Source organism: Podarcis gaigeae (genome assembly GCF_964106915.1).
Source record: "Podarcis gaigeae genome assembly, chromosome: 9".
Taxonomy (NCBI): domain Eukaryota; kingdom Metazoa; phylum Chordata; class Lepidosauria; order Squamata; family Lacertidae; genus Podarcis; species Podarcis gaigeae.
Window position 1 is genome coordinate 21541539 of NC_139685.1, and position 26189 is coordinate 21567727.

Genomic DNA, 26189 nt, shown 5'->3' on the forward strand with positions numbered 1-26189 from the left:
AAATTGGCAGATCCTTCAATTTGTGATATTTTAATACATATAGCCTTTTCTTTTTTTGACAATCTAACTACAGTCGTACCTTGGTTTTCAAACAGCTTAGTTCCCAAACGTTTTGGCTCCCGAATGCCACAAATAGGAAATGACTGTTCTGCTTTGGTTTTCCAATGTTTTGGAAGTCAAACTGACATCCGGAACAGATTCCGTTCAACTTCCAAGGTACGGCTGTTCTTGTTTTGAGTCTTCTTTCCAGGTGTGGGGGCAATTGAGACATTGCAAATTGCCCGCCTCCATCTGGGAAAATTCTTTGACAGTGTGGATGCCAGGGACTGGGCAGAGGAGGAAAGGTGGAGATCACCTCCCCATCCTGACCCTTCCAGGGAGGAGGAGGAGGAAAACAGTATAGATTTACAACAGTGGTTTGCGGGAGGTCATAGCTGAGAGGCAGATGAGGGGGAAAGTTGGGAAATAATGGTAGAGGAGGAGGAGGCAGAACCAGGGTGACAGCTGGGTCATTAGAAAGCATCCCAGACTCTCCATTTCTCAGGACACGGCAAACCTTAAAAGTAGGAGAGCAAAGAGCTCAAAGACAGAGGGCAGGTAGCAGGACCCGTAGAAGTGAGGAATGAGGAAGTGGGAGAGACGGCGGGTGGGGTTGGAGAATCACTTGGGACAACACCATTTTCCAAGAGGCTGGGTTCTATCTCTCTGTAAATATTGAAATAAAAAAGTAGGGTAAGAAACCTTTCCTTGTCTTTCTACAAAAATCCAGCTTTATGTTATAATGTCTTTTCAACTGCTTTTCAAGTGTTTTCATTTTATTAATCTGAATGGAATTTGATTTGCTTCTTTTCTGGTATTATTCGGCATGGTTGTTCTTTATTAACAACTGGCGGTGTTATTTCTTGGTAATTAAGTGTGGAATTCTCTGAGGATACACAGCAGTCAACTCTTATGCAGTTTCAACTAATTTCGTTTGGCACTTGGAAATGCAAGCAAAATTATTTCCCAAGATTGGTCCAAAAACATGATGTTACAGTATCGGGGAGAATGTCTTCTTAGTCATGTTAGACTGATTCAGCAATAATGGCACAGAGAGGTATAAGAGACTGTACTAAATTAAACTATTGCAAGAAAAGAACTGGGCCCCTAAAATGTCATACAAGTTTTATTTAATATAGGACTAAATCTATCAGGGCAATCCTATGCATGTTTACTCAGAAGTAAAATCCACTGTGTCTAATGAGGTTTAATGAGTTGAGGATTGCATCCTGAAGTGTTTTTTTTTTAATGATTTTGCTGTGCTTGAAAAAAAATGTTTTCCATTTCCAACATTCCTTTTGAACATTTCAACCATACTTTGAATGGTACCGTCTCTTATTTTAATGTTATTTATGTAACAGGATTTGTGTTCCACTTAATCTTCAAAACCTCTAAGTGGTTTAGGTGAAAAATAAAATATACATTTAAAATGTCAGTAAATCATAGAATTGTAGAGGTGGAAGGGAGGCCAAGGGTCATCTAGTCCAACTTCCTGCAATGCAGAAATCTCAGCTAAAGCATCCATGTCAGAGGACCATCCAACCTCTGTTTAGAAACTTCTAATGAAGAAGAGTCCACCACCTTCTGAGGCAGTCTGTTCCTTTGTCAAACAGCTCTTACCATCAGAGAGTTCTTCCTAATGTTTAGTCAGAATCTCCTCTCTTGGGATTTGGATCTACAGTGGTACCTCGGGTTAAGAACTTAATTCATTCTGGAGGTCTGTTCTTAACCTGAAGTACCACTTTAGCTAATGGGGCCTCCCACTGCCACCACACCACTGGAGCATGAGGTACTATTTCTGGGTTAGCAGAGTCTGTAACCTGAAGTGTCTGTAACCTGAAGCGCCTGTGACCTGAGGTACCACTGTATTGGTTTGGGCCCTACCCTCCAGAGCAGCAGAAAACAAACTTGCTCCAGCTTCCCCTGGATATTCCATCTTCTGATATTTAAAGATGGCTATCATCTTTAAAGCTACCAACATGAGTTTTACCAAACTGCAGGAGGCAGTGGAAGACAGGAGTGCCTGGCGTGCTCTGGTCCATGGGGTCACGAAGAGTTGGACACGACTAAATGACTAAACAACAACATATAATGTCTTTCCCCATATCATCTTAAATAATGTTAGACACAGGTTTCCACATGGATGCACAGTAAGAAACACAAGGCATTAAAGTCAAGAGAGCTCTAAAATGGGTTCCGGGGAGGGGTTTCAAGAAGAAAAGGACAAATGAATTTTTTTTCAGGTCCATCACTTTCTGGTAGTCACATCGCATTAATAAGTTTCATGGCTCTTCTTTGGTTTGCTTTAAGAGCTAGCAATGGGAATAGTTCATCTCTCCGGCATTGTCAGCAGAGACTGCATATAGTCATGACACTGGAAGAGAGCATCATTGCATTTTTTCTTTCTCCTTGAATGGACTTATATGTCACCCATTATCTTAAACTCGAAAGCACTGTTCATTAATAGACTGTCATTGAAGTGTGGCTCCACTATACAGGCCCTACAATATGTCAGCCCATTTAATGCCTCTCATATGGTTGACATGATGGAGAAATGTGCTCCCTGTCTAGGCAATGCTCAGCTTCGTAATGCTGTCAAGTTAGATACAGTTTGTTTTGTTTGTGTCTCTCCCGCTTAATTTCCAGTTTGCCATAGATGTGCATGGAAGTCTTCCAACGATGTCTATTTGACCTGTACAAAAGAGGGGAAGGGGAGACAGAGACAGCCCAAGGGGGTTGGGGGTTTGAAATTATGTAATCCTGGGCTTTTCTTTCTCTCTTGGTCAACTTTTTGCAGTTTGTGTCAAATCTTATTTGCCCACAACAGGAAAAGGAAGTTGAAAAGGGAGGGAGGGAGTATCACTCAGAAGATAGAGAGGGAAGATGCTGATAATATCTGACAAACATTCAAGCTAGCATCTTCTTTACACACTTACCCAAAAAAAGTGAGCAATACAAATGGCAAAATTTTGATGACATATGGCATTATCTCAGTGGCAAAAACTATGCTTCTTCCTTTTCTCCTCCCGCCCCTGCTTTTACTTGTAAACTGCCCAGATAACCTTTGCCATTGGGCAATGTGTGCATATAAGTACAACATAAATAAATAGGCCACATAGGCACCGCTACCAGAATTTTATATTTATTTAACACTGTAAAGGTAAAGGGACCCCTGACCGTTAGGTCCAGTCGTGACCGACTGTGGGGTTGCGGCGCTCATCTCGCTTTATTGGCCGAGGGAGCCGGCGTACAGCTTCCAGGTCATGTCGCCAGCATGACTAAGCCACTTCTAGCAAACCAGAGCAGCGCACGGAAACACCGTTTACCTTCCCACCGGAGCGGTACCTATTTATCTACTTGCACTTTGACGTGCTTTCGAACTGCTGGGTTGGCAGGAGCAGGGACCGAGCAATGGGAGCTCACCCCATCACGGGGATTTGAACCGCCGACCTTCTGATTGGCAAGCCCTAGGCTCTGTGGTTTAACCCACAGCGCCACCCATGTCCCTATTTAACACTGAGCTTGTATTAAAATGCCACCTTTTGCCAAAGGGAAGAAATGGCAGAAGGGAGTTTGACAGCGGTCCTATTCACACTTAGGGGACTGTGCCCCATTGAAGTGACTGGGGCTTGCTTTTGCATTGATGTGTATAGGATAGTATGGCAAAAGTTACCTGCCATCCAAAGCATTCAGCGCCTCTGCATCTGGCTGTTAACGAAAAGGTTGGTGATTCGAGCCCACCCTGGGACAGCTGTGGGCAGAATTCCTGCATTGCAGGGGGTTGGACTAGATGACCTTGGGGTACCTTCCAACTCTACAGTTCTATGATTCTGATTGAATGTTTTTGAGCATTGCAGCATTCCTTCCCCTAGAGAAGCATAGAGGGATCCCCGCCCCACAGCCTACACATAAAATCAGAAAGCTGGAAGGGAGAGGATTCTGCCGTGATGTTCAGAAAGGCTTAAACTTGAAAAAGAAGCAAAATATGTGAGGGTCTATAAACACGCTAAATGAAAGCAACGGTAATTTCAAGCTATAAAAATAACGATAATGCGTAATTAGGTTTTTTTCTCTCGCTTAATGAAATTCTAAATATTATTGGGCTTTACATAGGCTTCGGAGGTTAATGAATTACTCTTACATTTTAATTAGGCTGCCTTCAGTGTTTTCCAAGAGTTCTGAAGACACTTGAGTGTTGCGCTTTTGAGTCCCATCCCCTTCGATTGGCAGTAGATTAAAAACAGGCAAAAACAAAGTCATTCTTTATCTTTATTAAATTTGTTACCTTATGGACTTCCCTGCCACTTAACATGTCAAGGACTACTAGCTTTCATTGCCTTTCAGTCCATGGCCTCTTGTCAATTAAAGGAGGTCTTCTCATTTCTCTTTGGCCACTGAACAGAAAGAAGGTGCCCTGTTCCCCTCCCCAATAGCTGCATATCTGTCCTTTGCTCAAGAGCTCACCCCCCCCCAAAGAACATAAAAAGAGCCCTGCTGGATTAGGCCAAAAGCCCATATAGTTCAACACCTTCTCTCAGTGGCCAACAAAATGCCCATGGGATGTGTTTAAGCAGAACATGAGCATAACTTCTTCCATTATCATTCCCAGTAACTGGTCTTCAAAGCCATAGCACCTTTGACAGTGGAATTAGAATATAGCTACCATTGATACCATGGGACGCGGGTGGCGCTGTGGTCTAAACCACAGAGCCTAGGGCTTGCCGATCAGAAGGTCGGTGGTTCGAATCCCTGTGATGGGGTGAGCTCCCATTGCTTGGTCCCTGCTCCTGCCAACCCAGCAGTTCGAAAGCACGTCAAAGTGCAAGTAGATAAATAGGTACCGCTCTGGCGGGAAGGTAAATGGTGTTTCCGGGTGCTGCTCTGGTTCGCCAGAAGTGGCTTAGTCATGCTGGCCACATGACCCGGAAGCTGTCTGCAGACAAACGCCGGCTCCCTTGGCCAGTAAAGTGAGATGAGTGCCGTAACCCCAGAGTCGCCCATCACTGGACTTAACAGTCTGGGGTCCCTTTACCTTTACCATGGTTAGGAGCCAATAACTGTCGTTTTTCTCCATGAATTTGCCTGCTTTTATTTGAAGGCCATCCAAGTTGGTGTCCCGGGGGAGCAAATTCAACAGTTCAGCTATGCACTGTAGTATAAGCACCAACAACTGGGAAACACCAGCCTGCCAGCACTCCAATTGGAGAACAGCCTTTACCAAAGGTGTCATGGGCTTTGAAGACACTCAAACTCAGGACAAAAGGGGAAAACGTGCTAAGAGGAAGGGACGTTTAGCAAACCCTCACAATGATCAACGACCGCCCAGATACCTATGTCCCCACTGTGGAAGGATGTGTGGATCCAGAATTGCCTCCACAGTCATGTACGGACTCACTGTTCATGGAAGACAATCTTACTCGGCTACAAGTGATCACCAAACAAGAAGTCTCCTCACTGGTCCTCACATGCAGAAGGCAGTCCCTGGATGTGCTTGTATAGGAGGCATGAGGAGACTGCATTCCTCCAGATCCAGTACGGTTAATGATCAGGGTTGATGGGAATTGTAGTCTGGAGATTATGGGCATTCCACGTTGCCCCCATCCAGCGCCATCCCATGCAGCAGTGTGCATGGTTGTTGAGGAGCAGAACTTACAAAGCTGCTTAATTTTGAGTCATACCACTGGTCCATCTTGACACTGATGGCAGCAGTCCTTTGGGGTTTCAGGCACCATTTTCTCCCAGCCGTACCTGAAAATGCCAGAGATTGAGCCATGCAAGACAGATGCTTGACCTCTGAGCTCCAGCCTTGACTACCACTGCCAAAGCACACAGCAAGAGTCAGGCTGCACAGTGGAACTGCTGCCACTGCCAGACCATGCCTACCTGGAAGGCTCTAGCAATCTATGCAGGGCAATATTCCATTCCAGTTCATGTTGCTATTGGATTGTGCTACTGCAGCTGAAACATATGCCTCTGTGTCATTGCATGTATGTCTCTTGATATACATACATCTCTTCCTTGGTTCACATGGGTGTTGTCATGTTCTGTACATCACACCAGGGGTGGAGCAAGGTGGGGGCGGAACGCCCCGGGTGTCATCCCTGAGGGGGGTGACTGTGGTGTTCATACGGAGCCCCCCGTCATCTCACAGACTATTGGCCCATACACCACTAATCCACTGCCACCAACTATGTCCTCCCTGGTAAATCACTTAGTCTCAGTGAGTTTCTTAAGTTAACAATGAAGATTGCAGTTTATTGCAAACACAAATATTTGAAACGCTATTACCCTTTTCCCTCTTACTCTTGTTTTATTCTGTCTCTAACTCTTCTACCTCCCCTCACACAAGAACCAACTGCACTAACTGTCTATTTCCATCTCTCTGCCAACTGCTTTCCCAACTGCCTTTCCCAACTAACTAACTCACTAACCAAACCTTAGGCTAAGCCCTTTTATAAACAGGTAGGCTCCGCCTCTGGCTTTCCTATTGGTCTACCTATTAACTCTTTCTCTTCCCCTGTACAGACATTTTCAAAAGAATGGGCAAACATTTGGCGTGCCGCACGCCTGTGACTCCTGCCTCCCCCAAGCTGTTAGTGGAAAGGGGGAGCTGCGGCGTCCCCCCTTCCCTCTTCATTTTGACAGCCCTGCACTCCCAGGCTGCTGGAGGAGGCAGGCAGGGAGAGAACAGGAAGGAGGCAGGTGAGAAAACAAGAGGAAGATGGAGGGAAGAGGAGAAGCAAAACAGCAAAACCTCCTTCAGTTCTAAATCCAAACCTTGGAATCCCCCCAAAAGCTCAACAACTTTGGCCAACCCTCCCTCAACAACAACTGGCCTTTTATACTATGAATAGGTCACAGTCTCTTGGGAGTCCAACTACATTTCAATGTGGGTGGGGGGGGTGACAAGAAATTTTCCGCACCGGGTACCACCTAACCTTGCTACGCCACTGCTTCTCACTGCATGGGCCTCTGCAACTCTGCATTGTCATATTAGAACTTGTAACCCCTTAAGCCAGGCTTCCTCAACCTCTGCCCTTTTTGGCCTACAACTCCCATGATCCCTAGCTAGCAGGACCAGTGGTCAGGGATGATGGGAATTGTAGTTTCAAAGCATCTGGAGGGCCGAGGTTGAGGAAGCCTGCCTTAAGCTGATGCAGTTTGCAGTCACTCAGTCTACACTGACTCACATGGATGGAAATGTCGACAGCAAGGAAAAGCATGTACAGTGCCCTGCGGAACTCAAGCAGGATACTTCCCTGCTTAAAGTTAATCCTCTGAGGAAATCTTTGCGCTATCAAGGCCTAAATCCTCCCCCTTTCCTATGCAAAATTGGGTTGGAGGCGGGGGAGTAAGTAAAAAGTGGTTAAGAGCTGCTTTGTTCCATATTCCTTGAAAGGTTGCTTCAAGGTGGCTTTCATTTTCTTGCTCTTTTCGGAGAGGAGATAAAACAGAGATATATTTTAATATGTTTTCCGTTCCTCTAAGAAATAATCAAATATCCAATTCACTGGCAGTAGTTTGAGATGCTTTGGAGACTGGAACAAGGGAGGAAAACAACCAGGTTTGAGTTTCCTAATATAGCAACTAACTGAACGGTGTGCTAGATCCAAGATTTCCCCTCAACCCCGACATTATGTAATAATAAATTTCAACAGCAGAAGCAGAAGCAACAAAAACAACTGTCCTCAAGGAGCAGTGCTGGTTTGGGCACAATAGTTATGTGCATTTAACTATCCTTAACATTTGAGAGTGATGAATGTCCTAATTTTTATGTATACACAGAGACATTTTGATCTCCTTTGATCAATATCAGGCAAACAATTGAAGAAGCTGGCAAAATACAGATACAAGAATTTTTTTCAGTAGGATGGGGAAATGGCTTTCAAATGAAATCAAGGGAGAGCAAAGCAGGTGACTCTAAACACATTATTGTACTATGCAGTGGTTTACAATGGATAATTTTGTTTTTAAGGAATACCATGGTATGTCTTGGGGCAGGACTCCCATTCATTATTAAACGTGCCACCTTGAGTTGCCAAGGGAGAAAATAAGAAAATTTCTGTTGAAAAAAATTCATACCTATGGAGATAATGCTTTCTGAGATATAGTAGGGAATTAAGCCCAGCTTTAATTTGCCACAGGCATCTGCAATTTGAGAAAATTGATTGAATAAAAAAGCACACAAACAAACATTGGGGTGGTCTCTCAGTAGGGGAAAAAATTGGCATAGCTGTATATAAACACCTAATCATTTGCAGGGCTTTTGTCGCTTTCAATCATAGAATCATAAAATTTAGAGATGGAAGGGACCCTCTCTGTCTGGTCCAGCCCCCTGCAATGTAGTCCTCACTGCATCCATAGCCCCACTGCTCACATTGAACAGGACGGAAGAGGGACAGGGATACTGTTTTGTTGTGCCACCTCCCAGGCTGGGCTCATTGCTATCATACGACAGCAGCAGGGGTGTCTCAGGATACAGTGGGTTCTGGGCTGGCCCAGACTTATCCTGTCAGGTGCTGCTGGTGGTTGCTCGAGAGTAACCAGACAGGACTCCGACCTGTCTTTTACAGGTTTTATTGGTGCAAACTGTATACAGTGCAGCAGTGGCGTAGCGTGGGGGGTGCAGGGGGGGGCCGGCCGCACCGGGCGCAACATCTGGGGGTTAGGGTTAGGGGGCGCAAATCCACGGGTTAGGGGGCACAAATTACTTGCCTTGCCCCGGGTGCTGACAACCCACGCTATGCCACTGCAGTGCAGAAACACAAAGTTCATGTCCGTCTTAGTCACTTGCAGATTCCGGGAGTGGCCCCTTCCGGTTTCTCCCCCAGCATAAGAACTTTGACACCCCAAATCTCCTCCTACCCTCCTTATGTTTCACCCCTCTGTGTAAACTGGGCGACGGAAATGGCGTGTCTGTCTGCTGGCCAGCCGGGCTAGGTGAGGCGCTTGGGCTCCCAGTAGCATCTTCGAGCCCTCTCCTCGCTTGGCTGCCCTCTTTCCCTTCTGCTCCACTGGAGGTGTGGCTTTCCCCACCGCTGGACAAGGTGCTCCTCCTCAGCAGCATCAGAGGCTCTCTGTATCCCCCTGCCTCCCTCCCCTGTTCCAATGGCAGTCCCCTGACATATCCTCTGACCTCTCTCCCCCTTAGTTGTTATGTATTTATGAAAGTTGTGGGTGGGGAACCCGTGACCCACCCAAGGGTGATCTCCCATTGTCCTCCATTATTGGTCATGCTGGCTGGTCCTGCTGAGAGTTGGAGTCTACCAACATTAGGAGGACTACAGTTCCCGGACTAGATGACCCTCATGGTACCTTCCAACTCTACAATTCTTTGATTCCCCGTTCCTATTTTAAATGTTTCTACCCCATTTTCCTAGGCAAACCACCTCCACACGCCAATTTTCTATGCAGCCCAACCAACATAAAATACATTTTACATACAATGTCATAGACATCGTAAGCACAGTTTAGAATATACAGTGGTACCACAGGTTAAGAACTTAATTCATTCTGGAGGTCCGTTCTTAAATCTTAAACTGTTCTTAAACTGAAGCACCACTTTAGCTAATGGGGCCTACTGCTGCCGCCACGCCGCCGGAGCATGATTTCTGTTCTCATCCTGAAGCAAAGTTCTCAACCCGAGGTACTATTTCTGGGTTAGTGGAGTCTGTAACCTGAAGCGTCTGTAACCTGAAGCGTCTGTAACCCAAGGTACCACTGTCTATAAAAATACTTGTGAACTACATATACAGTGGTACCTCGGGTTACATACACTTCAGGTTACAGACGCTTCAGGTTACAGACTCTGCTAACCCAGAAATAGTACCTCAGGTTAAGAACTTTGCTTCAGGATGAGAACAGAAATTGTGCGGCTGCAGCACGGCAGCAGCGGGAGGCCCCATTAGCTAAAGTGGTGCTTCAGGTTAAGAACAGTTTCAGGTTAAGAACAGTATTCCGGAAAGAATTAAGTTCTTAACCTGAGGTACCACTGTAAACAAAAACAAAAACCTTACAGCAACTGCATTATATCCCAGTTCAGACCAGCAATGGGTAAAAAAGAGAACACCAGCTGCCTCAGGGTGGGGACGCTGGTGAATTGAGGTGCTCCTTTTCAATATGACGCAAAAAACCCCAAGCTCTGATTATTGTGTAACGATGTGCTGAGTCCTATGTCAAGAAAGGTCAGCGTACTTTGAAACGCTAAGTGGTGCCCATCTATTTTTGGCTGAGAATTTGTCCTCGTCTGATTCATAGACTGCACTGGCTATTCTGGCAGAAATAATGAGTGTTTCTGGCACTCGCTAAATGTTAAGAATAGGTCAACGTCCTCCTTGAAAAGTGGTAACACTGACCTCGGCGGAATTGCCAATATAATATTGAATATAGATAAACAGACTGAAAATCGTTGCTTTCCTTTTATCCATCCCTCTGCCTGTCCTAGCAGAAACAGATATTTTTTTGTCTGTGTCAGATTGATTTATATGAAGCACTTGGAGCACAATAGCCATATTTATTTTGGCTGGGTAATACCTCCCGAAGAATGTCACTGTTAAATCTTGCAGGCTTTCTGTGCTAAGAAAAAAAAGAAAACCTGGTCGACCTCAGAAGTGCTTGCCTTGTAAAACAGTGAGACAGCAGGCAAGTGTTAAATTTTTGAAAGATGGGCTTTATTAGTCACACAGCATTTGTCCCTGTGTGTTTTAAATGAGAGATAATCACTCTATCATCTATCTATCTATCTATCTATCTATCTATCTATCTATCTATCTATCTATCATCTATCTATCTATCTATCTATCATCTATCTATCATCTATCTATCTATCATCTATCTATCTATCATCTATCTATCTATCATCTATCTATCATCTATCATCTATCATCTATCATCTATCTATCATCTATCTATCTATATATCTATTTATATATCTCCAATTGAAAGAATTATGATATCTTCAGACTCTGTCATAGTAACCTTCCACAAGTCAGGAAAATGTCTGGCTAACTGTAGGACAAATATCAAACCCTCCAAATGTCCCTATTTTCCAGGGACATCCCTGATTTAGAGAAGCCGTCCCAATTTCTGATTTAATCCTATTTTCATTGGAGAAATGTTGGAAGATATTGAGTTATTTGACTCCTGAGCCATCTGAAGGCAATCCTGTATAAGTTTTTTTAAAAAAATGCTTAATGTTTTATTATGTTTTTTGTTTATGTTGGAAGCTGCCCAGAGTGGCTGGGGTAAACCAGTAAAATGTGTGGAATTATAAATAGTAAAATTATGATTATAGAATGGGACGTCCCTGTTTTCATTGGAGAAATGTTGGAGGGCATGGAACTGCCCATAAATATTTATCAGTGTAAATTGTACTAATTCAGGCTTGCTAGCAAACACTTTATGCAGTTATAAAGACAGTAGATGACTCAGAGCCTGGAATGGAACTAGCCTAATTTGAAATGATAATGTTTGGTAATGTCGGCCCATTGCAAAGCAGGAGCTCATTTTATGACACTTCCCAAGGAAACTGTTCTATAGTTTTCTTAAATGTTGTAAAACAACTGGAAGAAAATGTGTATTACAAACAAGAGACATAAAAACCAGAATGGAAGATACCACCTACATACGATCCACAATACTCCATTATCAAGTGGATAGAAAATTTTACTTCAGAAGAGAAAGCCTTCATGCGTCAATATTGGACTTTGCCAACCATGGCCCAAATACAAAACTTGGAAGGGCTAGACTTATTGAGAAGCTGTTTAACAGGACATAAACTGTGCAACACAGAAGAAGCAATGAACTTGAAATGAAAATTAAAGGAATTTAAGTCACAAGTGATAAAGGAGATAAAAAATCGAAAAGAGACAACAAGTCCTGGGGAAGTCGAACCCAGAGATGTGATGGATGATGGTACAGCGAATGGCCAGATCATTCCCCAAAATGACCCTGCAAAGCAATGGGTTATGGCAGAGATAAATCTGTTATAAAATAATAATGTACAAAGTAACAAGAAGGAAAACTTACTACTTCCTGCGACAGAAACAAGTTCTGAGATGGCAAATCCTGGGCTCTGGAAAGAAATGAGATACCTAGATGATGAGGAATTTGGATCAACACAAAAGGAAATTACTCTGGTGACCAATTTAGAAAGGAATGGCCCAGTCATTATAAATGTGAGTACAAAATGCCCAAGGACCGAAAGCATTGAATATCCAGGATACTACCTTGAGTAATGAAACTACCAAAAAAATTATATTGAGCTGCAACAAAGATGGGCAAACCTTAAAAATACATTGCCTTGGGACTAACAAGTTTTAAATTGTCACAAATCCAAAGCTAAATTAAAACACCTGGAAGTTTGTGAGGATTACATCCTTCCTGCTGCTAAACAGCTAAGAACTGAAGACTTTTACCCACCACAGACATCTGTTTCCAACTGCTTTGTGATTCTAGCAGAAAGGGGCAAAGGTGACCCTCCTGAAACTACCATAAAATTTGCCCAAAAGGACACTGCTCCCTGGACAGATGACCCAGGCCTGGGTATAAACATGGCATTGGAAAATGAGATCCTGGAAGAAGATCTCAAAGAACCTTCACACAGTGGCGTAGCATGGGTTGTCAGCACCCGGGGCAAGGCAAGTAATTTGCACCCCCTAACCCGTGGATTTGCGCCCCCTAACCCATGGATTTGTGCCCCCTAACCCCCAGATGTTGCGCCCAGTGCAGCCGGGCCCCCCCTGCACCCCCCACGCTACGCCACTGCCTTCACAGACCTTTTCTGAGCAGGAGCAGCAGAGAATTATAGCAAAACACGACCTGTTAAAGGAAAGCCTACCCACGAGTAAAGAGAAATCTCCAAACCCTCTGAAGCCATCTACGAATCGACCAATCTGTGACTCAGATATTAAATGGAACAGCTCAGCAGTGCCCTTTCAAACTGATATCTTTAGATCTGCGAAAGATGCTGCTAATACACCTAATTTTCCAGCCCCAATAATTGAGGGAAACTAGTGAGAGCAATGGTACAAAGTTTTTATTCCTTGAAAACTAAGAATCCCCACAGCTGAACTGTAACATGCAAACCCCACTGATAGGCCTAAATTCAGAGGATATGGAACTTACCTCAACCTTCCCTAGTGCCCCTCAAATAAATGACTATGTCTCTCAGGACAGTTAAAGACCTTTGGATCAAACTATAGAACCTGATAGTCAATCAGCAGGTGCCCCTACTGGGATTCTTCACCTCATCTTCTGGAACACTGCTGCGTGGGCCAACTGAGAGGCAAGGTCCGAGTCCAGTCCGAGGTCGAAGGAGCAATATGGAGGCAGTCCGTAAAAGCTGGGTGCAGGGCAGGGAGTCAGGTGAGGTCAGGAACGCAGGCAGGAGAGCAGGACAGGGTTCAGGCAGGAACTGGCAACCTACAAAGTTGCTCCCACAACTTGGGACTGGGGCTGGCTGGCTTTTATCTGCCCCAAGGCATAGGGTGGCACCGATCCACAGGTGACTCGTCCTTCCTGGCCTGGAGGCGAGCACTCCTCCTGCAGGAACTTAGTTCCCTCTGCCTCTCTGCCCTGAGCCTCCGCAGCTCAGGAGAGGCTGGAGGGTTACCGGACCCAGAGGCAACCTCAGCTTCCTCTGACAGGGCTGAGAGTGGAGCACCTGCAGGCAATGGGTCCTCCATCACCTCAAGAGCCAGAGCAGGCTCAGCTGATGCCTGCACCTGAGGATCCAGCACAGGTGAGGGCCCTTCAGGCTCATGCCCCAGCCCTGGCTCAGCTGGTTCTGGAGGCGGGGAATCCTGTGCAGGCTGGGAACCCTCAGGTTCAGCATCTGAATCTGAATCCCAGGCCATCGCACTTATAGAGTAATATGGAATTACACCAAAATCGTGGTTAACTTCTGTAATTATCCCAATTTATTAAAAAGGTGATCCTGAGCAGGCGTGTAATTATCGCCCTATTAGTCTCCTGTCCACTATAAGTAAACTCTACTCTAAACATTTAGAGCTCTATCTGTTGGATTGGATTAAAATGAATACAATTATTGGCCCTGAATAGATCGGATTTACAAAACAGAAATCAACTATTGATCACTGTCTCTCACATGCCTTTCTAGCAGATAAATATATGAAATCTGAAAGGGGAAAGTTATATGTGGCCTTTATTGATCCAAAAAGTGCTTTTGACTTGATATCCAGAGGGCTATTATGGGAGAAACTGAATGCTATTGGGCTAGAACCCTGATGACTTTTCTTGATAAAAAAAAGCTGCAGATGAACACTATGTGTCAGGTGAAGATCTCCCTGGATGGCCACTTATCACCTAGCTTTACAACTACTAAAGGAGTCAAACAAGGCTGTATTCTTGCCCTACACCCATTTAATCGATTTTGGAATGATATGATAAATCTACTCATTGTGAATGGCCACCCTCCTAGGTTAGGATCTACGGCAGTTCCCATACTTTTATATGCAGATGACACTGTCCTCTTCTCTTGCACCAGAGTTGGGCTCCAAAGGCATCTAAAAGCATTGTTTCATTACTGTCATTACCTAGCGATTAATTACTCAAAATCCATGATCTTGGTAGTTTCAAAGAGTTGGCATCCATCTAAATGGTGTATTGGAGATCAAGAAATCGAACAAGTTGAAAGCTTTAAATACTTAGGGATCACCTTTTATTGCAATCTAAAATAGGTGATCTATCATAACAAGATAATCAACTTAGCTAAATGCTTTGCAGCACGAATTAAATGATTTGGGTGGCACTGTGAGTTAAACCACAGAGTCTAGGACTTGCTGATCAGAAGGTCGGCGGTTCGAATCCCCGCGACGGGGTGAGCTTCCGTTGCTCGGTCCCAGCTCCCGCCAACCTAGCAGTTTGAAAGCACGTCAAAGTGCAAGTAGATAAATAGGTACCGCTCCAGCGGGAAGGTAAACGGCGTTTCCGTGCGCTGCTCTGGTTCGTCAGAAGCAGCTTAGTCATTCTGGCTATATGACCCGGAAGCTGTACACTGGCTCCCTCGGCCAATAAAGCGAGATGAGCGCCAAACCCCCAGAGTCGTCCACGACTGGACCTAATGGTCAGGGGTCCCTTTACCTTTACTTTACCTATTTTGTTGATGGTAATCAGAATGTCCCTGCAGCAGTTAGGGCCTATAGTGCAAAAAACTGTTCTGAAACTCATTTATGGGATTCCCTTATGGATAACTGACTTTAACAACAAAGTCGAGGGCATACAGGCATCCTTCTTCTGACAAATCCTAGGAGCTCCAAAATGTATCTCCTATCTGGCTATATGTGCAGAGTTAGGCCAGTATCTCCTAGAATCTAGGGGCTGGATTATGACTTTCAAAAACTGGCTAAAAATCATTTTAATACAGACCCGAAAACTTTACTAACTTATTTACTGAGATATACAGTGGTACCTGAGATTAAGAACTTAATTTGTTCTGGAGGTCCGTTCTTAACCTGAGGTACCACTTTAGCTAATGGGGCCTCCCGCTGCCACGGCGGTGCTATTTCTGTTCTCATCCTGAAGTAAAGTTCTTAACCCGAGGTACTACTTCTGGATTAGTGGAGTCTGTAACCTGAAGCGTCTGTAACCCGAGGTACCACTGTACACATAATTCTACATGTTTTTTTTTATATTACCCTCAAACCCAGGCAAATAGGGATTACAATAGATTCCCTTCATCTATAGGATGAGTCCCAAATCTTCTCTCTCATCAAGCAGAGGTGGCTAGTTCATGAAATCCAAAAACTCTACTCCCCCCAGCCTTTTGCATGTTCATCTGCAGCCCCACCACGGAGTTTTTATGCTAGCTCGTCTAAATGCAATCCCCTCATCTGTATTGCTTGGAAGGTTTGAAAAAATCCCCTTCCAGAACAGATTATGTTCCTGTAATAAGAAAAAAACAAATACAATACATCACATAATTTTGGATTGCCTTCTTCTCAACACCCATTGCAGAGATATCCTAGTGACTCGCTTACAGCTCAAAATATTGATTTACGAAGAGCCTGTAATCCAATATTTGTTGAAGGATGATACTACCAAGATTGTTTCGTGGTACTTAGCCGAGATCTTTAAAGCTAAATCTAAAGTTGCCTGATTTATTCAATGGTGGCTATTTAGTCTTTTTTTATATAGTATGTGTTTGGAGTGTCAATGTATCTGGGTGGCTTTGTATGATTTTATGATTTTACTGTTTTAACTTACGCCAATAAAGGCTAGAAATAGCAGTATATGAATCAGACTTTAATATTTTAGTGGTTTAGTTTGATGCAGAAGTAAATCTTATTCCATTGCTGTTGCCGTGGTGTACATTAGTCAGATGGCAAATGAAAATTAAGTACTTGAAGTTGCTACAATAAAGTACAGTTGTTCATCTTTTCGCCTGAGTTTTATATACCATGTGTTCTATATTATATCAGCTGCTTTAATCTGATTTAATAAATCTGTGTAGCAATTTCATTCTGTGGATTTACACCTATTTACAATCGCATCTGCAATTTTTTTCTTGCTAGGGATCAGAGCCAATGCTTCAAATCTAGTTTCCTAAGCTTATTACCTTAGTTATATATTTAGCCATTTGTGAGGAAAGCACATCATACAGTTGTGAAACAGAGATAGAAAATTGTTATACAGATATTTTTAAAAGGCTGCTCTCCTACCCTCCAGCATTTCTCCAATGGAAATAGGAATGTCCTATTTAATAATAATAATAATAATAATAATAATAATAATAATAATAATTTTATTATTTATACCCCACCTATCTGACAGCCACTCTGAGCAGCTTCCAACATATATAAAAGCATAATAAAACATTAAACATTTAAAAAAACCTTTCCCATACAGGGCTACCTTCATACATCTTCTAAAGCAGGCTTCCTCAACCTTCCTCATCCCTGACCACTGGTCCTGCTAGCTAGGGATCATGGGAGTTGTAGGCCAAAAACATCTGGAGGGCCAAGCCTGAGGAAGCCTTTTCTAAAGGCTGTATAGTTACTTATCTTCTTGGCTCGGGGGTCGCCTAACTCCATAACCTCCAGCATTTCTCCAATGAAAATATGGACATTCTAAGGAAAAGCGGGACATTCTAGGATGAAATCAGAAACCAGGATGGCTTCTGTAAATCCAGGACTGTCCCTGAAAATCTAATGAGATCTAATGTTGACTTTCTAGTGTTCATATAGGAAATGAAATAAATAATAGGTTTTTATTTAACTCCTGCAATTCAGTGGAATTAAACCAACATCATACTCTGGTTTAAGAACCGGATTTGTCCTGAAGCTGGTGATCATAGTTTCCTGGTCTGAATGAAATTGGAAACTATGGTCAACTGGAGACTTCCGTGTTGAATTCAACGGCGCTGCAAAGGGAGGAGAGACAAGGGACGATGTGTGAAGAAAAGGCTCGTTCACATGTAGGCTTCTGAAGCCGAGATACCATCCAAACCAAGTTGGTCTCTTCAGATGACCTGCACAAAGTGGCTTCTGCATTAATCTGATGGCACAGCACAAGAACTACCAGGCCCTGACACAGATTTGGGCATGTCCCCTGTTTTTGTTTTTTTGGGGGTTGTTTTTGGGAGCACATGAATGCCCGTTCTCTAGAAGAACCCTTATATTTCCCAGCACCCAACGGAACACTGTCACGTAATGGAGCTGTCTATGTTGCTGTGAAGCAGTCAGTGTGGCGTGCCATTAGCAGAATACATATTCATTGTCATTTGCTGTCTTTTCATGTGTGTGGGATCAGACCTTCAGCTGCTGTTAATCAGTTCTACTGACTGCACCAGAGCACATGGTGTTACCAGCGGAGGATATCAGTGGAATATGTAGAGGAAGTGATAAGAATGAACCTTGATTACATTTCTATCCCAGGCTTCATGATGTGAATAAGAAATACCCAACTATTTCCTCCCTTTAAAATCTCTATATTAGTCGCAGGTGGTTTTTCTTTAAAAGAGAGCACCCTTGTTTTAAATACTAGACCCAAACTTTGCCCGCCAGATGATTTGGGACTACAATTCCCATCATCCCTGACCACTGGTCCTATTAGCTAGGGATGATGGGAATTGTAGTCCCAAAACATCTGGAGGGCCGAGTTTGGGGATGCCTGTACTAGACTAACAAAGGGAGATAAGTGCAACCGAGGGGCAACGTCAAGGGAAGATAGGCGTGGCACCCCTGTGTTCTTCCTTGGGACAGGGGTATCCAGAATTTGGGGGGTCAATTTAAACTGGTAATATTCACCTTTAGGTCTGAAGACAGCAACATTTGTTGCCCCGAGTATTTTAAATACATAACTGATCATTTCCTTTCAAATATTACATCTTTTAAAAATACAAAATGCCTTGATTCTCCAAAGAAAACAAACATAATCCCCAAGCAACAGAACTGAAGCAATCTAGGCATTTCTTGTTTTTAAACTCAGATGACAGCCCTGGCAAGAAAAATTAAATGATCCTTTCAAGTCTCTTCATTTCTTTGCTGCTTTGGACACTGGGCCCAAATGAAAGTGTTCATAAATGTATATATTCACATAAGAATGAGAAAGATTGGAACATTTGGCTTTCGTAAAACCACTGGGTTTTTTAAAAGATAACCATTTATAGCTACATTTGAAAATCACCGCTTTATTGTCAGAACTCTGAAGGAGCGAAGGTAAGTGTATATTTTATATAGCTCCTGGGGGGGAAATGTATTTTTCACATCAAACTGCTCCCAATTTAGGCAGTATATAGCATTAATTATGTCATGCATATGAAAACCATCAAATCTATTTCATGCCTTTCGGTTCTTAAAAATAGATTTATGACTTTTTATGACAACATTAAGAGAACAATCCTATATTCACTTGGAGGCTGGCTGAGGGGCTTAAGGATGCCATGATCAGAGAGTGAGAACTGACAGAAACCCTGGAGGTCCCACCTGGAACTCTGCTAGAGAGCTCAGTTCATATCAAGCCTGGATCCCATGCTTGGATGGTGGAACTGTGGCCACTTTGAAATACAATAAAATGTGGTAAGAACACACTTTTGCCATGCACAATGCTCCTTTCCTTCTATCTACCACAGGTGTGCCGAGTTGCCACCAACATTGTGGGGGCCCATCATGGTTTTCCCAGTAGTGATGTAGGGAAGTGAGAGCTGGACTATAAAGAAGGCTGATCACTGAAGAATTAATGCTTTGAATTATGGTGCTGGAGGAGACTCTTGAGAGTCCCATGGACTGCAAGAAGATCAAACCTCTCCATTCTTAAGGAAATCAGCCCTGAGTGCTCACTGGAAGGACAGATCCTGAAGCTGAGGCTCCAATACTTTGGCCACCTCATGAGAAGAGAAGACTCCCTGGAAAAGACCCTGATGTTGGGAAAGATGGAGGGCACAAGGAGAAGGGGACGACAGAGGATGAGATGGTTGGATAGTGTTCTTGAAGCTACCAGCATGAGTTTGACCAATGTGCGGGAGGCAGTGGAAGACAGGAGTGCCTGGCGTGCTCTCGTCCATAGGGTCATGAAGAGTCGGACATGACTAAATGAATAAACAACAAATCACATGATGTGACGTCACACACACACCACCCCCCTATCTGGCCAGACCAACTTGGCCCCTCATCCCTCATCTACCCACCATATTGTTAGCCCAGAAATGGAAGCAAGAAGAAATTCCGCCGAAAGAAGAATGGCAGGCAAAATTAATGGACTACGCAGAATTAGACAAAATGACAGGAAGGATTCGAAACCTGCGAGACCAGAGATTTACAGAAGATTGGAAGAAATATATGAATTATTTGAAGAGCAACTGTAATCAACAAATTACGCTACAAGAAGTTTTGTACGGAGAAATATATGAAATATTGCAAAGTAGAGAAAGTATTAGTTATGAGATTTAAAGGTAATAGTGAAAGTAAGAAATGTATATTAAATGAATAGATTGGAAAATTTTCACACGTGATTGATGGAAGTGAAAAAATTGTATAAGATGTTAAAGTATGTTTAATTACTGTTGAAAATGATATGTTAAAAACTAATAAAATTTTAGAGAGAGAGAGAGATTGCCAGAGCTCTTTCCTGGAAGGCACTCTGGCAATCATCAGCTACCCAGAATGGCTGGGGAAACTCAGCCAGATGGGCGGGGTATAAATAATAAATTATTATTATTATTATTATAGGGGCGCACCCGGGTGAAGACGCTTCCTTCTGGTGTGTCCTTTTGAGGACTGAAGTGGAATGGAGGGGGGGTTAGAGTCTGGGGTCTCCTTGAAAATATTGGGGGGGCTGGCCCCCCACGGCCCCCCATAGATGGCGCCAATGATCTACCAGATCTTTGGTCTCACTCTTTGCAGCTGAGAGTACACCATAGGCTGGAGCAGGGAAACCTTTTTCAACCTGAGGGCCAAATTCCATCACGGGCCACCTGGGGTCTGCATGCCAGTGGTTCGTGGGGCCAGAGGCTCAAATAGGTATGGCCAGAAGCAAAAATTGGGTGAGGCCAAGAGAAGTGGTGGGTTGGGGAATGGTTGTGACTCTGTCTTTTGTGCAGTGGGTTGCATTACAGTCACACAGAAACCAGAGGTTTACACACACACACACACACACACACACACACACACAAAACATCCAAGTAGGCAAGATGCATTATCACAGTTCAAGAAGACATTCCAGAAAGGCTAAAGCACTTAGGGAGTGTTCAAAGCAGGGTCAGTGAGTGGGGGGACTGTGGAGGAATCCTGAGAACTGATTACAGTGGCACTTCAGGTTAAGAACTTAATTCGTTCTGGAGGTCCATTCTTAACCTGAAACTGTTCTTAACCTGAGGTACCACTTTAGCTAATGGGGCCTCTCACTGCCGCCGCGCCGCCGCCACGCAATTTCTGTTCTCATCCTGAAGCAAAGTAAGTTCTTAACCCGATGTACTATTTCTGGGGTAGCGGAGTCTGTAACCTGAAGCGTCTGTAACCTGAAGCGTCTGTAACCTGAGGTACCACTGTATAGAGGACTAGAGGACCACATTGAGCCTGTGGGTAGGTTTCCCACCCTTCCATAGACGCTAGCAATTAGAAAACAATGTTTCATGAGAAGATTGAAAATTAGCTTTCTGTTATTATTATCTATCTTATATTTTACCCTTCCTTTAGAAAAGCAGATTATATGTGGCTCTCGAAGGTCTGGCTGAAAGACCTACATTTTTTGCCAGTCTATCTACATATATCACCAGTCCATATTAGAAGTTAGTACAATTGTACCTTGGAAGTAGAACGGAATCCGTTCTAGAAGTCCGTTCAACTTCCAGAACATTAAAAAACCAAATCATGGTTTCTGATTGACTGCAGGAAGCTCCCGCAGCCAATCAGAAGCCGCAGAAGCTCCATCAGACGTTCAGGTTCCAAAAGAACATTCACAAACCAGAACAATCACTTCCGGATTTGTGGCGTTCGGGAGCCAAAACGTCCGAGTTCCAGGGTGTTCAGGATCCAAGTTACGACTGTACAGTGTAGTGGTTAGCATGGCAGACTAGGAGTGTATGACCCAGGTTCAAATTTCCACTACGGGTGGTTCAATACCCTGCGGGTGCTGTCTACTTACCTAAAAATTAATTATATATTTATGAATTCCCACTTGAAAATGAAGCTCACTGGGGACTTTGAGCTATCCTTCCTCTCTCTCTCTCTCTCTCTCTCTCTCTCTCTCTCTCTCATCTTAGTCTGAATTCATGTGGTAGTGGTTGTATCAAAATAGTCAATGGAAACTATGCATGCTGGCCTTGATATCTTAGAAGAAAGGTGAGATATAAATCTAATGTGTGTTTCTGAGCACAATTCAAAGTGTTGGTGTTTACCTTTAAAGCCCTAAATGGCCTTGGCCCAGTATACCTGAAGGAGCATCTCCACCCCCAACGTTCTGCCTGGACACTGAGGTCCAGCACTGAGGGCCTTCTGGTGGTTCCCTCACTGCAAGAAGCGGCGTTACAGGGAATGAGGCAGAGGGCCTTCTCGATAGTGGCGCCTGCCCTGTGGAACGCCCTCCCATCAGATGTCAAAGAAATAAACAACTACCTGATGTTTAGAAGACATCTGAAGGCAGCTCTGTTTAGGAAAGTTTTTAATGACTGATGTTTTAATGTATTTTTAATCTCTTGTTGGAAGCTGCCCAGCCAGATGGTTTGGGTATTAATAATAATAATAATAATAATAATAATAATAATAATAATAATAATAATAATTTATTATTATTAAAATATAGTGTGTTGGATTATTGGATCCACAAAGATAGTTGAACTTTCTTCCCACTGAAAGCAATGAAACACTTTAGACATCCCATTTATTTCAGCGAGACCTGAGTGCAACTCACATAGTCTAGATCCAAGCCAATTTCAATAACACTGAATTTTGAAAACTCATTATCATTGACCTCGTTCACAAGAACTGGGACTGTCATACCTGTTGATTGATGTGGCTGTCTATATATATACACTTCTTCTATTAAGCAATTTGGAACTTTGCTCTGACTTAAATAACTTTCCCACAGAAGGAATGGGCAGAGTTGAGAGGAGGCTGATCTGAAGTCAATAATGGTTTGATTCTGTCCCGCGGGGATCTACAACTGTGCCACTAACAAGAGAAGATTTTTATATGCTGCCTTTGCCAATCTCTTCTCATCCTTTGACCTTATCAGCAGAAGATCAGCTTTGGTACAAGCTATTTCAAATTAATATTAATAGATGTCTGCAGCTATTGATCCAGGCCCTTTATTTTGATACAATTCTCAAACCATGAATGGACCACTATGGGCAATTTGGAGGCAACTGTCCTATGTGTGTTCATTTTCCTTACTATTTGAGTGGTAGTCAGTTATTCCCTGTCTTATTGACTTAAAGACCAGGAGGGAGGAAAGGCACCTATGTTTTTAATGAAAATACCATTTGGTTCCACCGACTATTAAAAATCAGATTCATGATGAATTCCAAAGAGTTTCCAGTGACTTCCAAAGTTTTATCAGGGGCTATTAAATAACAGCAAATGCCTTTAGTCTAAATATATTTTGTTACCAGGGGGGCATTATATAATGGTGTAATAGTGTCTTTCAAAATGCTGAAAATCTGCCCAATTGGGGAGGAGGGTTGAATGAAACAAGTGGCAATAATTTTGGGGGGGCGTGTCTACACCAGTGGCATGCCAAGAAAAATCATATTTCCCCCCTACTATTCTACACCAATTAAGGAGAAAATAAATTGCATTAGGAAATTATCAAAGGAGGAAGAGAAACATTGACAATCTTCTCCGGAGAACTGGTGGGGAAACCCTGAACGGATTTTTCTGTTTTTGATTAAAAAAGAATAAATCCTGCTGTTATGCGTTAATTGACATATTTGGGTGTTTCTCTTATTTCAGCTTCCAAGTTTGGACAGGGGAAACAAAGCATGAATAGAATTAACATATAATTGGCTATTAAATAAAAATGTGTGTGCATGGCGTTTGTGTATTTTTTAAAAAGAAACTCTTATTTGAAAGTATTCTCAGCAGAAGCCTTCCTCCATACTGCTTGTGTTCTCAAATGCTGCAGACATGATGAGACAACCTGATGCTGGAATTCTGTGGCTCAACGCTGCACTCTTTGCAGGAGCAGCTGCTACAGGCTATAAAAGTGCATAATTATTGTCAGTACTTCGTCACCTGCCTTTCTGGGAGAATTGCTTGTAAGCTGATGGAAACATAGGGGGCGGGGAAAGAAAGGTGTTTTTGGTAACATCCAGACATGGTTGTGTGTGTCTGCATGTGCGCGTCTATTATTATTGGGTTTTTTTAAAATCCTACCATCCTTTTCACTTGTCCAACATCTGTTTCCATGGAAACAGAAGTGAGAAGGGGGGGGGAACACAGCAGCAAAAATTGACTCATCTTCTAGTGGGCTGCTTCCATTACCAGTTCCGCTTCCATGGAAACAGATGTCAGACCAGTGCACACAAGGTAATGGTTTTTAAATGCTGTCTTAAAAACAAGGCAAAGCTTACGCTGACTTTTGATTTGGCTCCTAAAATCTGCTCTCTGATGGAGAGGGGAGGACGTGCTTGTTGGGAAAACTAAAGTGCCATCTGGTTGAAAAGAGAGAATGGGGAATTAGATATTAGCCAGCAATCTTGTTATCTTAAACTCTCCTGTCTGATTACATCGGTGCAAACCTCTGCTAGAATTCAATATACAGAGGCAATGTCCCTGTCAATACCAGATGCTAGAGTCAAGCACTCTTCTATTGTCTCCCAAGACAGAGGGAAGCCAACCAACCAGATTTGATTATTAACTGAGAATAGCTTGTGAATAGCTGACATTATCTCTTGGAATTTGGAAGTCCAAAAACCAATAGGTCACATATTTGGCACATTATAGCTCCTCTAGAAACTCTATACCTCTAGATCAGGCATAGGCAAACTCGGCCCTCCAGATGTTTTGGGACTACAACTCCCATGATCCCTAGCTAACAGGACCAGTGGTCAGGAATGATGGGAATTGTAGTCTTAAAACATCTGGAGGGCAAAGTTTGCCTATGCCTGCTCTAGATATTATATACCAGGGATGGGGAACCTTCACGGCCTTCCCATTAGCCCCAGGCAACATGGCCAATATTCAAAGATGATGGGAGTTGTATTCCAACAATATTTGGGTGGCATCACATTAGTTACCCCTGCTACTCAACTCCACCTTTCCCAAAATTCCTAATAGCTAAGGTATACTTTTTTCTGAATCACATGCAATCTTAATGCTTACACCTGAAACAGGTACCTTTTATTTCACTCTTGCTCCAAGGAATGCAAGGAAGCCATATGTAGCATCCTCTATCCCTATTTTAATTTGAAAATTTATAATCTTCCTTTTACATAAAATAAAACAAGGTGGCTTACAACAGAGGAAAGGCAGGAAAACCAGTCAATAAATATCCACAAAATGTAATTCAAAACATAATTGGACCAGTAGATAACGGTTGGTTAAAAGAAACATTCATATTGTGAACTCCTGTATAAACAGCGCAGTTTCCAGGACATGTCTGAAAGAAGCCTAGGATAGTTCTTCATTAATTTCTAAAGGTAAGGCGTTTTTATTGTATTGCAAAAAAGCTTTAATAAAATCTTGTTTTTTAAAAATAGAACCATCTGGGAGATCACGGATGAAGAGAGTGCTGATCTTCAGAATCTTTATGCTTTAAGCTGTTCTCAAATTTCAGTGGCAATTAGGGTGCATCTTCAGTGGCCGAAAAGTGTGTTATGTGTTCTCCCGTCCACCACACAGACAGTACTGTATCTGGTTTGGACACTCTACATGGATGCCCAATGGACATGATTCTCCATCCTCAAAAAAGAGATCAAATGAATTGCCCATTGAACTGGCATGTTCATATCTTCACTGGCTCCCTGTATGTTTCTGAGCACAATTCAAAGTGTTGATGCTGACCTTTAAAGCCCTAAATGGCCTTGGTCCAGTATACCTGGAGGAACGTCTCCACCTCTATCATTCAGTCCGGACACCAAGGTCCAGCACTGAGGGCCTTCTGGCGGTGCCCTCACTGTGAGATGTGAGGTTACAGGGAACCAGGCAGAGGGCCTTCTTGGCAGTGGCATGAGGTGAACACCAGGTCCAAGGCTATGAGTTGGGCCAGACTTATTCAGGGACAGCTTTCCATGAAGCATGGCATTATAATCAATGGCTGGAGCTTAGGAGGAGGGCCAGCAGGTACAGTCCTGCTCCCCTCTCCATTTTGTTGATTGCCCCTTCAGATGTTGATTGACCCAGATTTAATATTACCTGCCCAAGAATCTCAGCCTGGAATTTGCAGTAGAAACATCCAGTACACAAAATGTATTTTGCATGGTATATATATGCCTTTCAGTTTACTCTGAGGCAACCAATGTACCCTCTGCAACAATCTGAATAACAATTAGTAACATTTTCCCTTTAAATTATTTATTTCCCTTTTTAGATTCTGGATATTGCTGCTTCTCCTTCCCCAAAGCTGAAATATCACGAAATGGGTAGTGTCTTCCTTGCTATTTAATTACACTAAACTAAATAGATATTGACGGGACGCAGGTGGCGCTGTGGGTTAAAGCCTCAGCGCCTAGGGCTTGCCGATCGAAAGGTCGGTGG